We start from the raw sequence: 17,217 nt of genomic DNA on the forward strand, positions 1-17,217 counted from the left end.
TGGATGGCAAGTTCAAGGAGGTAATAAGCATCTCAAGTTCAAATCCTTCTATTTATGTTCATAATAACTCTTTTGCAGCATTTGAATAACATACTAGAGGCATTAGTATGAAGTTGCTATCTAAAATGGATTATGAAGGAGGAGGCCTTGACATCAATGACCAAGGGATCACCAATCCAATCATGGTACAGGAGAGACCAAAATACCAAGGACTCAGATATGGTCAAAAAGAGTTTGGAGAATGCTCTAAACAGTTTGAGGCAAATTAGTCATCAAAGGAAGATATGTCACACCAAGATGTTGGTGACAATGTTCATTTGTCTCCTAAGAGAGATGAATTCTTTAAAGGATGTTGCATGTCATTGTTCAGTCTATGTCATCAAAGATGCAACCCAAGGGATGGGTATAAATCTCATGGGTGTTTTCCAAATGATGGTAATTTTGACTATTTGTGGAACATGTATCCTTGCACTTTCTGTGATGCATTTGACCATTGTGTGGTTTCTTGTGAGAAATGCATGGTAATGGTCAAAGGAATGGATCAGATTCTTGGCATCAAGCATGATGAATCTCCTTTACATTTGAGGACTTCCTTGTCGACAAGCAAGAGAAAGTACTTTTGTATCCATTGCAAGATGCATGGGCCTGGGAATGATCAATGTTGGAAACTACATCCAAAGCTTCATTCGAAGAAGGGAAAAGAAATTATGCAAACCAATGCAAGGGAAGCAAGAGGTAGAAAAGAGGACTCACAATGTTCCTAAAGCAACCTTCAAAGCAACTTTGATGCAAAAAGAGAACCCATAAGCCTAGGAGAGGCAAATATTGTGTAGACTATTTGTATCGTTTGTTTTTGCTTTGTAAATTGTAAATACTTGTTGTTGTTTACTTTTTTTGTGTGCCTTTGTAAAGTGAACAAGAATAATCACTATGAACAACAATTATGTTTTTTCATTGACATATTATGTAGTTGGCTTGTTTATAAGTCCAAATGTTTGAGGACTTTTAGAATGTATGATGTTTGTCGTCCAAGTTTGTCTATAGTTTGTCATGTACTCACCAATGCAAGTGTTCAAGATGAAACTTGTTGTGAATAGAATATTTGTTTAAGATTGTACAAGATTACGTTTTTGTAGGTAAAGCCAATGGTGTCAATGAAATTTTGCAATAGTGTACTTTTGTGTACAAGCTTAGTTTGAGGACAATAAATCAAGTTTAAATCAGTGCATGATAGGAATTGTATTGCTTTTGATTTCCAAGATGGAAAGTCAAGTTTGTATTCAACAAAAGAACTTCAAGATGAAGTTGTTTGAGTTGTGAAATATGGGTTTAAAGAGAATGTTCAGATTCCAATCATTAGTGTTTTTGTTCCTGCATCAACAATAAGAATTTTGGCTCAATTCTTAACAGGACAGTAGGTATTCACGAACAAGATAGGTGAAGTGCCTTGATTGGAGCTTTAAGGGCACCAATTGAAAACAGAGAAATATGGATTGAGTTTTTGGGAAATTTTGAGTTTCAACCTCATTTTATTTACTAGGAGATGTAAAATTCTGGAGTCCAAAAGTTCCTAGTGGGGAGGTATGATCTAGTGATCAAATTTTAGCTCAAAAATGAAATTGCCCATAATATTTTGAAACCAACGTTAAGACAAATTGTTCATTGTCCTAAATCTAACAACATTCATTTCACCTCAATATGACGTCATATGCTCAAGTTATCGTGTTCTGATCATTTGTCCCAATAGTTAAAAAAATTAAAAGGCAACTGACTCGGCGATTGATTGAGCTACCATACTACTGACATCATTAGGGCCATTGTGCAGGTATGGACCAATGAGAGAATGGTAAGTGGAAACCTCGTATTGGTCAAAATGTCGCAGTTTGATAGGGTCATGTTTTATGTTGTGGACCAATTAAGGTGTTCCACATGGCCCAACCAAAGGCTTCAACTTGGTGCCCCACGGTTGGCCAAAATTGTGGTTATGGTCAAACAACTTGGGCAGGATTCGAACTTGTGACCTCGCATCCAACAACCAAGTTCCTTGCTAATGTTCCAAGAGGGTGGTTCTTACCGCTTATGGATCTCGACGCCTTTTATGTTTTAATAGGAGCACATATGAAAGGAGAGGTCAGGCTACCATTCCTGGCCCTTAGTCACCATGACACCATACACCACAACATAAAGGGTTGGGGCCTAGCGACTAACCCAACTAGAGGCCACCAAAAAGGACCAATGAGAGCATCCTAAGTGAGAGAATGGGTCATATTTTATGTGGTGGACCAATTGAGGTGTGCCACGTGGCCCAACTAAAGGCCCCCACATGGCACCCCACGGTTGGCCAAAATTATGGTTATAGTCAAATAACTTGGGTAGGATTCGAACCTGTGACCTCGCATCCAATAGCCAAACTCCTTTCCAATGTGCCAAGCAGGTGGTTCTTACCCGTTATGGCTCTCGACGCCTTTTATGTTTTAAACAATGTAAACTTTGAAACGGAAACTAATACTGTTACCCGTTTCGTAGAGATAGCAAAAAAGTGAAATGATTTTGAAAATGGGTGATACAGAACACACATATTTTTTTTAGAGCATAGTTTTTAGCACTTCAATTTTTTTTATGTACATTGCATTTTAGAATGGTAGTGATTTTCATGCCGATTTAAAAAAGTGGTAATTTTGCATCAGACCTTTTTTTTAAAAGCCCTATTTTTTGACTTTAAATTTTCTAATGTATGAAATGTAAATAATTATTTTGTAAATTTAATAATTTTTGAAGTGGTCGTTTTCTTCATATTTTTTTGTTTTTATTTTAATTTTAATTTTTTTGTAGTGGTGTTTTTATTGTTTTGCATTTTTAAATTAGAAGGTCGATATTTTGAATTTTCGATATTTTACATATTTATACATCCTTAATTAATTTTTCAATCCACATGAAATAATTGTTTCTAAAAAACAATATTTTTTAACAATGGACATAAAAATAACCATTTTTAACATAAATATAACTAAAAAACTACACGTTTTGATAATTTTTTGCTAGAATTGACATGTCAAAATCACAATTTTTATACGAAAATTTTAACTAAAAATGGGTAAATAATAGTTTCTTTTATGAATTTCATGTCAAAAAAATAATAATAATCACTTTTTTTCAAAAAAAATGATTAACTTAAAAATTAATGCGAAAATCACATATTACAAAAATTGAAAGCGTAACAGCATCAATTCTCGTAATCAGAATCGAATAATTTTTTCAAAAAAACATTAAAATTAAAAAAAGTTAAATATATTTTTGATATTTTTTAAAATAAAATTTAAAATATTTAAAATATATATATTTTAAAAATATATATAAAATTTTAAAAAGCATTTAAAATATATATATATATATATGTAAGTAACAAAATTTATTTTTTATTTAAAAAAAAAAACAATTTTATCGGCCACCGCCCTCATGGGCAGCCGGGTGGTGGCTATTCGATTCTGAGAATCGAATAGCCACTCCCCGCCACCCCCACGGGCGGTTGGGCGATGGCTATCCGATTCTCGGAATCGGATAGCCACCACTCAGCCGCCTATAGGGGTGGTCGGGTGGTGGTTATCTGATTCTCAGAATCAGATATCCACCTCAAGGGCAGTTAGGGGGTGGTTATCTGATTCCGAGAATCAGATAGCCACCTCCTGCCGCCGGTGGGGGTGGTTATCTGATTCTCGGAATCGAATAGCCATCACTTGACTGCCCTTGGGGGTGGCTATCCAATTCTCTGAATCGAAGAGCCATTGCCCGGATGCCCGTGGGGGTGGCTATCCAATTTCAGAATCGAATAACCATTGCCCGATTTCCCATGGGCTTGGCCGGGCGGTGGCTATCTGATTCTCAGAATCGGATAGCCACCGCCTAGCCACCCGTGGGGGTGGCCAGGCGGTGGTTCTTCGATTCTCGAAATCGGATAGCCATTGACCACCCGTGGGGGTGGCTATCCGATTCTCGGAATCGAATAGCCATTGCCCGGATACCCGTGGGGGTGGCTATCCAATTCTCGGATTGGAATAACCATTGCCTGGTTGTCGATAGGGGGTGGTCGGGCGGTGGCTATCTCATTCTCAGAATCGGATAGCCACCGCCTAGCCACTCGTGGGGGTGGCCGGGCGGTGGTTCTCCGATTCTCGGAATCAGAGAGCCACTGCCCAACCACCCGTGGGGGTGATCGGGCAGTGTCTCTCTGATTCTAAGAATCAGATAGCCATTGCCCAGCCACCCCCATGGGCAACCGGGCAATGGTTATTTGATTTTGAGAATTGCATAGCCACCCCCACGGGCATCCGGGCAATGGCTATTCGATTCCAAGAATCGGATAGCCACCCCCACAAGCGGTCAAGTGATGGCTATTCGATTCCGAGAATCAGATAACCACCCCCACCGGCGGCAGGAGGTGGCTATCTGATTCTCAGAATTGGATAACCACCTTCTAACCGCCCTTGAGGTGGAAATCTGATTCTGACAATCAGATAACCATCACTCGGCCACCCCTACAGGGGGCTGAGTGGTGGCTATCTGATTCCGAGAATCGGATAGCCACTACCCAACCGCCCGCGGGGGTGGCCGGGAAGTGGACCACCCGGCTGCCCATGGGGGCGGTGGCCGATAAAATTGTTTTTTTTTAATAAAAAATAAATTTTGTTAAATATGTTTATTGTATATATATATATATATATATATATATATATATATAAATTTTAAATGATTTTTTAAATTTTACATATATTTGTAAAATATACATATTTTAAATATTTTAAATGTTATTTTAAAAAATATCAAAAATATATTTAGCTTTTTCTAATTCTTATGTTTTTTTGAAAATGATGTTTAATTTGAAAATATGTATTTTTTTAAAAAATTAATTGTTTTTCGGGTTTTTATTTTATTTTTAATTTCAGCATATTTTTGTTTTTTAGTGTTTTTTGAAAATGTTTTTAATCTTAAATTTTGTAGTTTTTTAATTTTTTCTCGTTTTTTTTTTAATTTTTCTATTTTTTTAATCTAGTTTGTTTTTAATTTAATTTAATTTTTTTAGTTTTTCTTAATGCTTTTTTAAAATTTCCTATTTTTACTTAATTTTATAGTTTTTTTTTAATTTATGTTTTTGTTTTCCAAATTTTTTTATGGTTTACCACATTAAAAAAAATGTTTTTTTTTTTATTTATTTCTTTAAATTTTTTAAATTCTTAAATTCTTATATTTTATAGGTTAATTTTGTTTTTTTTTTCTTTTTTTTTTACATTTTAATGATTGATTTTTTTTTTGATTTTATGTTTTGTTTTTAATATATATTTTTATTTACGTTTTGGTATTTTTTTTTAACTTTTTTTTTGTGGTTTTTTCATTGTTTTTATTTTTTGTTTTTATTTTTAATTTTATGTTTTCATTATTTTTTTGAAATTTTAATGTTTTTCGGAGTCATAACAAAATCTTTTACACCATTATTTAAAATGTTGAAATTTTACCAAAAAAAAAAAAGTGTTATTCGAATATCAACACTTTTCGTTTTGAGGGTGTTTTTGGCACAATTTTTGCACATAAAAATTTGGTTCTACTAGAATTTTTTTTAAATGTTGAAAATTAATCCTATAAAAAATCCATCGTTCCATTATTAGCACTTTTCATTTTCAGGCTGATTTTTGCATAATTTTTGCACAAAAAATTCGTTCTCACTGCCATTTTTAAAACATATTCAAAATTGACCCTAAAAAAAAACCATCGTTCTAATATACACACTTTTCGTTTTTAGCACTGTTTTTCATGTTTTTTGGGGTTTTTTGGGAAGAGTTCTCGTTTTGAGTTTATAATTCTCGTTTCAAAGTTTACATTGTTTCTAATAGGCGTGCATATGGGAGAATGGGCTAGGATGTCAACCCTGACCTTCGGTCACCACGACACCATACGTCCACAACACTAAGGGTTAGGGTCCGGGGACCAGCTCTGACCCTTGGTCGGGAACCTCCCACATGACCGATAACACTGGAGCGGAGCGTCAGTAGAGAGGGGGCTTAGGGTGGCCCTAGCCCTCGATCATTTGAGTCTGCACATGACTGAGGCCCAAGTGTTTTGGAGCCAACATGTTAGGGGGCTTGGGTACAGCCCTAGCCCTAAGCGTATGGGTGCCGCAAAACCTTGTTGAAGTCTTTCGGTAGAGAGCGTAGCGATAAGCCCTAGGCTTAGAGCATATGAACAATGACATGACCCTGGGTGTCTAGACGACGGAGCTCTAACGGAAAGGGTGGGTCGTTGGCCAGAGCCTCGATCTCATGGATATTAATCTAACCACAACTTAGAGGTTAAGGGGGCAAGACTGAAAAGGGCAGACGGTTAGCCCCGACCCTTGACTGCATTGCCCATGTGGCCATAGTTTTCGCACTTAAGGGTTATTGGACGAATAATGGTCCAACAAATTGCACCTTCAACACGTAAATTTTTCACCTCCACAATGGAAAACAAGGAATATTTGTCGCTCAGTTATACTGTTAGTCCGATTTGTAGGGCGGATTACAAAGGAGTAGACAAAGTTTGTTGGAGCCATAAATTGGAGAGTTTTTGGCCTTTTAGAGCTCAAGAAGAGTCTATCTAGGGGTTTTTGGACATTTTGGATCCAATGGTGACCTCTATTTTCTTATTTGAGCATATTTGAAGAGAATTTTTGCAGGTTCAATTCCATGGGTGTATGGATCAATCAGTGTTTTGGAGCAGTTCTTGAAGGTGTTTGAGCATGGAAAATGCCTTTTAGGGGTTTTGTTACCTTCAGATGTTTACTGCAATAGGTGTTACTTGTAGGGTTCAACTCATTTATTCTTTTCTCACTATCTCTTGTTGAGGAAATCTTTATTTTGTATTTCAATGTGGAATTAAAGTACTTGTATGCTCATGCATTCTCATTTTCAGATGGAGTATTGGGTCTTTGTAGGAGACACCTTTTATTGTTGATGGTTTCATGACTAACTATAGGTTGTCATGCTATTTATAGTGAGAGTTCTTTGTAGGAGAACGTTTCTTTGCAGGGGAAACTAGCCACTTATTTTATTAAGAAACTTTATGTATTCTTTTTCACTGAATATATGGAGTTGTCTAGCTATGTTTGCAGGCTCGGAGATGTAGCCCAAGAGGGGTGAACTCCATCACCAAATTCTTTGTTGTTTCTCTTCATGAATGCTTGTATGAGTTAAATGATGAGATATTTCTTATGTTTTAAGTTTACATGAAAAACTAACTCATAGTCCTTGAAGAGACCTTTAAAAACTTATTTTGCCACAAGATCCATTTTTCCTTACAAAGCGTCAAGAGAATGATCATTTTTTAAGAAAAAAAAATTCCACTGCAATTTCATATCACTTCCAATCTTTCCACCCTTTTTTTATATAATTTTAGTTTCAAAATAAATGAAAATAATAATAATAATAAAATTTAGATAAAAATATTTCTTATTAAATATATATTATAAAACTAAAATCCTAAAAGAAAATATAAATTTAAAATTTAAATAAATTTATAAAGTGGATACAAAGTTAACATCCAATTCATGATATAAAGTACATCAAACCATAATAAAATTATTTATTTAATTTATAACATTGAATAATATCAACCCACCTTTAGCATAATAAAAATTATTAAATATTATTAAATAAATTATACAATTTTCAATATGAAATATTATAAAAACTAAATTAAAATGTAATAATAAAAAAGCACAAATATAGAAAATTTTAATAAATTGTATTGTATTTATTGAAAATTATTATATACTTGTTCATAGCATTGAGAATAGTGAGTGATAAAATGTAATATTAACTTCAAAACATATTAAAATTATTTATTTAATTTATATCGGTTGAATAATATTAACAGGCCTTCAGCACAATAAAAATTATTAAATAATATTAAAATATTATTAAATAGATTACATAAATTAATTATTTATATATATATTTTTTTTTTAATTAGAAAAAAACACAAATATAGAAAAGCTTAATTAATCGTATTGAAATAGCACTAAGAATAGTGAGTACTTGGGAATATGCTTGGTGGTAAAAAAATGTGTGGAGATTGAAGTGTCTTACAAAAACTTGTTTGTTCGAATGGTGTTTGCTAGGAAAAAAAATTTCCAATTAGAGAATCTCATGAAAATATCTAGTGTAAGCTTATTTTGATGTCCTATATGTAAACTTGTGGAAGAGTCTGTAAATCATCTTCTTTCTAAAATGCATTTGGTTTGAAGTCTTCGCAAGGGGAGTCTTACAGTGAGGCATGGCAGTCTTGGTGGATCTCGGCTTCACTCAAAAAATTTAGCAACATTCCCCCTCTCATTAGTTGGGGCATCTGGTTGGGTCGCAACAAGATTATGTTCCTGGAGAAGGAAATCAATCTATATGGCTATACAGCTCAGGTTATTGTTTTATATGAACTAATGGGTAGTTGTAAGTCTTGGGCTTATTTTGATGGATCTTCTTAAAAGAAGGAAATTATGGAGGAGAAGTAATTTTTTAGCTATTAGAAAATCATTCATTCCAATTAAAAAGTAGATTGGGTGAAGGATCCAACAATTATGTTGAATTGTAGAGTCTCAAGCTCTTTTATTTTGCATTAGAGAAAGGGTACCAGCAGCTGCAGGGTTTTCAGGATTCACAAATAGTGGTGGATTGGTTCAATCAAGTTTCTGTTTGTTACATGCACACACTCAGGCCCATATTGGAAGAAATTTTGAGAATCAAAGGACAATTTGATTTTATTACTTGTCATCACATTTACAAGGAAATGAACTACATTTCCAATGGCCTTTCCAAAGAAGATGTGCATCAGGAACAAGGTATATGGTAGATTTTAGAGCAACATGGGAATGAACATTACCAGTACTATCATAGAATTTTTGGAAAGGTAGCAAAAAAGACACTTGAGGGCCTTCCTGGCTAACATACAATGGATATATCATATTGCAGTGCATGGGGCAGCAATGCATGATATATTTCTTGTTTTTTATTTTGCAGATACATATTATATTTTGATCTATACATACTATTGTACTTGGAATAGTTGATAACAACATAGTATATTGATTAGTTTTTTATGTGTTTATGCACCATACAACATGTAATTTTCATTCTCTAATATGGAAATTGTGATTTTTCCTGTCAAGAAAAAAAACAATAGTGAATCATAAAATGTAATATTAAGATACTCTTGTTTAAGGCTTGCTACTTCAAACCTCCTATATGTATAATTATTTTTAAAAAAAATATATTTAAAATCTTTATATATATATATATATATATATGAAAATCAAAACTTTATACACACAAGCAACCTTATCATATATATTTACATTTACGTAATTTTCCTCCTTGGCTTCAATGAATAATACTATTGTATTGAAGGAATATGGAAATAGATAAAAGATACCATTGCATTGAAGAAATATGGAAATAGATAAAACCAGTTTAGATCCATTTAACACTAGATCTATCATGTGTCGAGAGAGAGATCAAATCCCTCGAGGTGCAAACCTTATTTTTGTTGTGTAGAAGTTGAGAAAAGGTTTGCACCTCGAGGGATTTGATCACTTTGGGTGCATGACAGATCCGGTGTTAGTTGGATCTAAGCTGGTTCCAGTTGAGAGAAACAATATCACATTTTTAGATTATCATTATTATGTATATGTTTGAGATAAAATTTAAAATTCACATTAAATTTTCTTTGCTTGACATGACCATATCATTCTCTTCTTTATTTTGGTTTGTGTTGTGTTCCTTGAATGGTTTGTACGTCTATGTTTGGATGCTTTGAGTGGTTTGTATATTTATGTGTTTGGATTTGGATGGTAATGTTTGTGAATGTTATAGTTGTTGTGTCATATTTTTATATGTGTATGTAATTTTTTATTAGTAATTAATTGGTGATGAAGAATGGAGACAATGTTGTCAATAGTTTGCAAGAAGATTGATATTGCACATTTATTTCATTTAATTTTAGGTATCACAACTTTTGACAATTAAATAATTCTAAACAATATTCCTCCAAATATTGCAAAATATATCTTGAAGAGTAGTTTTAATAATTTATGTTTGAAATCATTTATTTCCTTCAAGAATATTTTGATGATTTTTTTTTATCTATAGTCTATTTTGCAAAGTCAAGAAATAATGTATTTTTTATTTATTTTTAATAAGTGGCCAAATTTATAAAATATTTACATTCTTTTCTTCTCCAAACAATTATCACATATCCTTCTATAATAGCTTGATATGTTTTGATGTTTATAAATATACATTTTCCTCTCATAAATATTTTGAATACATTGTTGTATGCAACTACTTTATTAGTAAGTTTGAATATATGTAATTGTCTATTAGTAATTAGTTTGTGATGAAGAAGGGAGACGATCTTGTTGAGGATTGATTTGCACTTTATTGAATTTGCACATATTTTTCATTTTAATTCTAGGTATGGCAACTTTTGATAGCTAATTATTTCTTAATAGTCTTCCTCTACCTATTACTAAATATATCTTGAAAAATATTTTTTAAAATAATCTATAGCCTCAATATTAACATCTAAGACATCTAATGCAAACAATCAAATAGGATTAGAAAACGACATCTACTCTGAAATCAATGCATCTAATGCAAACAATCAAATGAGATTAGAAATCAACATCTACACTGAAATCAATGCATCTCATGCAAGAAATCAAATATGATTTGAAATCCACGTGTACATTGAAATCCATGCATGTAGTGCAAGCAATCAAATAGGATTAGAAATCGACATCTACATTGAAATCGATGCATCTAGTGTAAACAATAAAATAGTATTAGAAATCCACATCTACATTAAAATCAATGCATCTATTGCAAGCAATCAAATATAATTATAAATCAACATCTACACTAAAAGCAATGCATCTAGTGCAAGCAATCAAATAGGATTAGAAATCATCATCTACACTAAAATCAACTAATCCAGTGTAATAAATTTTCTTCCCTCTCTCCCCCATCCATCTAATCTTGAAAAATATTTTTTATAATTTACAGTCTCAAGGTTAACAACATCCAATCCATCTAATGCAAGAAATCAAATATGATTAGAGGACAACATCTACACTGAAATCAATGCATATAATGCAAGCAATCAAATAATATTAGAAACCAACATCTACATTGAAATCAATGCATCTAGTGCAAGTAATCAAATATAATAGAAATCAACATCTGCACTGAAATTAATGCATCTAGTGCAAGAAATCAAATAGGATTAGAAATCATCATCTACATTGAAATCAATGCATATGGTACAAGAAATATTCTTCCTTCTTTCCCCCTCCATATATATATATATATATATATATATATCCCTCCATCTCTCCGTCTTTGTCGCTCTATCTCACCCCCTACAAAACACACACACTCTCTATCCATAACTATATATCTCTCTCTCCCTCTATCTATCTCTCTCTTCTTCCCTCTCTTCACCTCCCATTTATATCTCTGTCCCCCTCCACCTCTCCTTTGTCTCTTTATATCACCCCAAAAACATACACACTCTTTCTCCATATCTATATATCTCTCCCTCCTTCTTCCTATCCCTCTCTCTTCCCCTTCACCCTCTCTCTCTCCCTTCTATCTCTCTTCCCTCCTGCTCTCCTCTCTCCCTCTCTCTCTATCTCCCTTATCACTCACTCTCTTTCTCTCTCTCCACATTTCTCTCTCTACGTACTTCTTCTTACCTCCCTCTCTCTTTCCCTCCAACTATATCTCTCTCTCCCTCCCTCTCTCCTCTCTCTGGCATTATCTCTCTCTTCCTTCCTCTCTCTCCCTTTCTCTCTCACCTCCCTCTATCTCTCTCCCCCTGCTCTCTCTCTCTATTCACCCTCCAACTTTATCACTATCTCCCACCCTATCTCCTTCTATCTCCTTCTCTTCCCCCTTCCTTCCATCTCTCCTTCTTTGTCTCTCTATCTCACCCAAAAACATACACACTCTCTCCATCTCTCCCTTGTCACTCCCTCCCTCTCTCTCTCCACTTTTCTCTCTCTATTTATTTCTTCTCCACTCCCTCACTCCCCCCTTCAACTCCATCTCTTTCTCCCTCCATCTTCGTCCTTACCTCTCCCCCCTTCTCTCTCAATTCCTCTCTCTAGTCCTTCTCCTCTCCCTTTTTCTCTCCCCCCATCTCTCTCGCTCTCTCTCTCTCTCTCTCTCTCTCTCTCTCTTCATTCCTCCTCTCCCCTCTCCTTCATTTGATCTCCACCTCTACCTTGTCACCCTGCTATCTCTCCACCTCTATCACTTTATGTATTTGTTCTTCCCTCCATATATATATATATAGAGTTCATATATATCATGAAATATTAATATATATTATAATATAACAAATTTAATATCATATTAAATTTAATATTGTATTAATCCAAAATTATTAAATTTAATAATATTAATATTAGATTTAATAATAACTTTTATGGCATGATAACAAAATTTATAATAAAACTACATCAAATTAATATTTTTAAATATTATAACTTTGATGTGGAAATATATATGTCTTTAAAGACTTTCATATATCCATAGGATATGGTTTTTCTCTTTAAAGATTCATTTTACAAATATTTAATTAAAATAAATATTAAAACATTCTGATTCTTTGTGTTGAATTAACCGTTTTCCTTTGATTTAATAGATGTTATTGGCTTTAGTAAATGTGAGTAAAGATGTTTAATATTTTACCTATTTGGAGTTTTAATGGGGCAATTTTTTTTGTTAAACCTAAATTTATCGTCCATTGAAATTCACATATATGATAAAAGGAACTATTAAACAAATGCAATAACTTATTATCCATTCAAATTATATATAATAATACATAGTTGTATTTCAATAATTAATCTTAATCCATTAATAAGATTAAAAAGTGATATACAATCTAAAGATTCAAGTTATATATAATTTAAGATTCAAGCTAATGTTTTTGGCCAACATTAATAAAAATTATTTTTATTATTTTTGGAGGATGTGACATACTTACACATAGCGGTCATACTCGGCTTTAAAAAGGGCTTATGAGTGCAACAATAAGCTATCTATGTTGACATGAAGGTATATTTTAAGAGAATCATATTTTGATGCGAGCAAAATTTCTTCTTCATAAAACAATGTCATGTTTGTTGGGAGAATCCTTAAAGAAGAATGGGGTTATTTATAATACTAATCCAATCTTATAAATTAAATAGTTGGAAAATGCTTATAGACATTAATCTATAATAAGCATCAAAACACTTATTTAATAATACATTTCAAATTGTTAAAATTTAAAAAATCATAAAAACTAACTAAATTATAATTTTATTTTAAATTAATATTAATTATAAAAAGATTAATACATAAGTTAAACATATATATTTTTCAAAAAAAACCATAAAAAAAATTGTAAAATGACAATTTGTTAACTTATAATAATAATAACAGTTTAATTGAAATTTTTTTGTGATTTTTAATTTTTGCCTTAATAAACATTATCTTTTTGGAAAAGTGTGGAAATAGATAAAATAAACTTTCTATATTTCCCTGAGGTACATTTTAAGGTAATCACACTTTGTGTTGGTTTTCTCTCATAGGGCAATGCCATATGGCTAGGGAGAATGAGAAATACCATATGGCTTGGAAGAATCACTAAAGAAGATGAGACTAGTTATAATATTATTAGTGAATTGTTGGGGCCCTCCATTATAAGTAGGTGTAAACTAATGACAAAGTCTGCTAAGATGTTAGTGGCAATATAAACATAGAAACAAAACAATTTGTTAACTTAGAGTAGTATTATTAATGAGAAATTTTATGGGATTTTTATCATTTACTTTTAGATCCCATTTAGTTGGAGAAATATGAAAATAGATAAAAATAAGGTAGCCATATAAATTAAACGGTTGGTAAATGTCTATAAAAATTAATTCATAGTAAAGATCAAAACACTTCATTATAAATTTCAAGTTGCTAACATTAAAAAAATCATAAGAATTAACTAAACTATAACTTTATTGAAAATAATAATATTACTATTAATAAACACGATTAATATATAAGTTAAACATATATACATTTGAAAAAATGTAACAAGATTCTTAACCATGGAGATTTACCCTATTTTATCATGGAGATCCCTAATTTGTAAATAGGATCTATTACAATACCATGGGCCAATAACATGACTTATCAATACCACATGCCCAAAAAACCATAACTCATTTCATATGACATTGTTCATATGACATTTTTTAAATTAATGAATTTAATTAAAATGAAAATAAGACATAACTAGTTTGGAAATCAATTTATTCTTTGATTTGTGTAAACTATTAAGAATATTATATGGAGGTTAAATTCTTACCATTCATCTCATAAATTGATAATTAAATTAAAATTGAGGAAATCCTATTCCAAAATAAACATGTATCTTGGCATAATAAGTCCTCTGTGTTGGCATGGAGGATGAGGCTAAGGCTAGATATAATATTAGTAGTTGAATTCTCGGAGTGCTCCGCCCTTCTACTTCTAGAAGGGTGAAAACTAAAACTAATGATGGTCTCTCATTGCATGTTAGTGGCAATGAAAATTGAAAAAATAACAATTTGTTAATTTAGAGGGATTATTCAAAGTATTTCCACATTGAAATAAGAAAATGTAGGAAAATGAATAAGATTTATGAATATATTATTTTACATAAAAGGGTCTCAACATTACCAAATTTTTCTTTTACTTTTTTCAATTGTATATTTTAGGTTGTAGTAGTGCACCATATAGCTCATTTTAACTATTTTAAGAATAGTTAAGTTTAAAAAAGTATAGTGGAAATAAAAGAGGTGCATATAATAATATTTTGATATATGTCTAAGACAAAAATATATAAAAGATTGAAACATTTTTTTTAACTATATATTTAAAAATATGTATAGTCAACTCTATATGCATTTATAGTTTCATTAACAATGAGTTTGTTTAATCTATAAAAAAAATTACATCAAAATAAAGATATTGAGAGGTATTCAATAAAAATGGAAGTTTCAATGTATCTGTAGCCCAAACCATTGGGTTTGTCTTCCCATACATATATGTGAAGCAACTAACTTAAAAAAAAAACGTATGCTAGAATCATCACTCCTTCAAATGTGAATGGGAAAAAATGCACATGTGTTTTAAGAAAACACATGCATTCCAAGAGTGTGTGCACATTATTAAGAATATGCAACCTTTCATGGAATGCGTGAATATTATTAAGAGTGCACATGCATTCCAAATCATATTTAAGCTTTAAACATTTGAATACCCTCTCTCCCCCTTTGCCCCTTTCCGTGCTTCCCTCTCTCTCTCCTACTATTTTTCTATATGTATATCTCTCCCCTCTTTACTGCTTTCTCTCTCTCCCCCTCACCTCTCTCCCCATATCCCTCATTGTCTCTCTCCCTCTTCTCTTGCCCCCACTCTCTCTCCTTCTCCCTTCCTCTCTCAGTCCCTAGCTTCCTCCTACCCTCCCTTTATCCATCTCTCCCTTTGTCCCTATCACTCCCCCTTCTCTCCCCCCCCCCATCTCTCTCTCTCTCTCTTCCCGCACCCTCCTCTTTCTCTCTTTCCCCCTCTATCTCACTCTCTCCCTACCACCCTCCCTCTTACTTTATTTTCCTTTCACTCTCACTATACACTACCGATCCCACTATCACCCTCACCCTCCCATTTTCTCCTTCTCTCTCTTCCCGACAATTCTCTCTCTCTTTACATCCCAATTTCTTCCCCCCTCTCTATCTAAATCTAACACTCTATTGTCCCACCCCCATTTCTATCCCCAATCCTCCCCCCTCTTTGTCTCTCTCATGGTCATGTGCACACTCATTTTCTCAATCTCTCCCCGTCTTTGTCTCCCTCCTTTGTCATTGTCTCTACCCCTCCCCCTCTTTCCCCTTCTTTCTCTATGAATATCCCCCTTCTCGCTTTACGTCTTTCTCTCTCTCACTAGCCCTCCTCTCTCATTCTCTTCCCCCTTTCTCTCCACCTCTTGTTCAATATCTCTCTCTTTCCTATCTTCCTCCCTCCTTTTGTCCCCCTTTCTCTCACTCTCCCCCTATTTGTTTTTTTTTGTTGTAATCTAAAAATTTGTCTATTAGTGCTACTAGTAGTCCATTACACAAAAAAATATAACAATATACTTTACACAAGCACACGCATAAATGTAGTAATGAGACATCCCTTCCCACATCTTCCTCATCTTAAATCCTTCGTTGCAAAAATTCTTATACACATAGGTGTAGTAGTGAGACATCCCTTCCAACATCTTCCTCATCTTAAATCCTTCTTTTTCCGGAAGAAGAAGAAGATTTGGACTTACCAATACAAAATAAAAAAGAACTTGGTTGAAAAAAACCTTATAAAAAAATCATGAAGTCCGAGAATGTAGTGCCTAATGGTTTTTTTTGTTTGATGAGCTTTTGTCAATGTTGATAAGTTCTTCTCTTAATGGTGTTACTAGTTGTTTCACTAATTTTTGTCAATGTTAATAAGATCTTCTCTTAATAGTGTTACTTGTTGAGCTTCATTTGATGCTCGTTGATGTTAAGTTGTATTTGTGTGGGTTGATTGACAAGATCTTTGGGAATAGTTTGTGGCCAAAGATTCAACTAATTGAGGAGCACTTCCTTTTTTGGTACAACGCTGCCATTTCCTATTGGTATCCTTTTGAATGGTCTAATCCATCAACCTTTATTTCTTGAGTTATTGTCAAGGTGATGGTTGTTATTAGAGTGGACTAATAGAAGTTTGATGGATATGAGGTGTAAGGATTAACCTTTATTTCTTGAGTTATTATCAAGGTGATGGTTGTTATTAGAGTGGACTAATAGAAGTTTGATGGATATGAGGTGTAAGTCTTTGCAAGTACTGTTCAAATGTTCTCCATTTGTCAATTGAGTACCAGGCTTGCACACTGAGTGAATTCATTTGAGCTAGGTATTTGAGTTTGTTTGTTACCAGTCCTGGACTCCGACACATTGTTCTCATTATAAGCAAGTACGAATCGTGTATAGTCTATCTTTTTATGAGAACAACAAAAACGGTTCATGTAATTATTCCAATAGCATCTATTCGTCACAATTATTTCAATAGCATCTATTCACCGAAATTTATTCTT

This window comes from Pinus tabuliformis, chromosome Q, assembly GCF_031772625.1.
Source record: "Pinus tabuliformis cultivar Carrire ecotype Pingquan chromosome Q, CPIR1, whole genome shotgun sequence".
In the NCBI taxonomy this organism is placed as follows: domain Eukaryota; kingdom Viridiplantae; phylum Streptophyta; class Pinopsida; order Pinales; family Pinaceae; genus Pinus; species Pinus tabuliformis.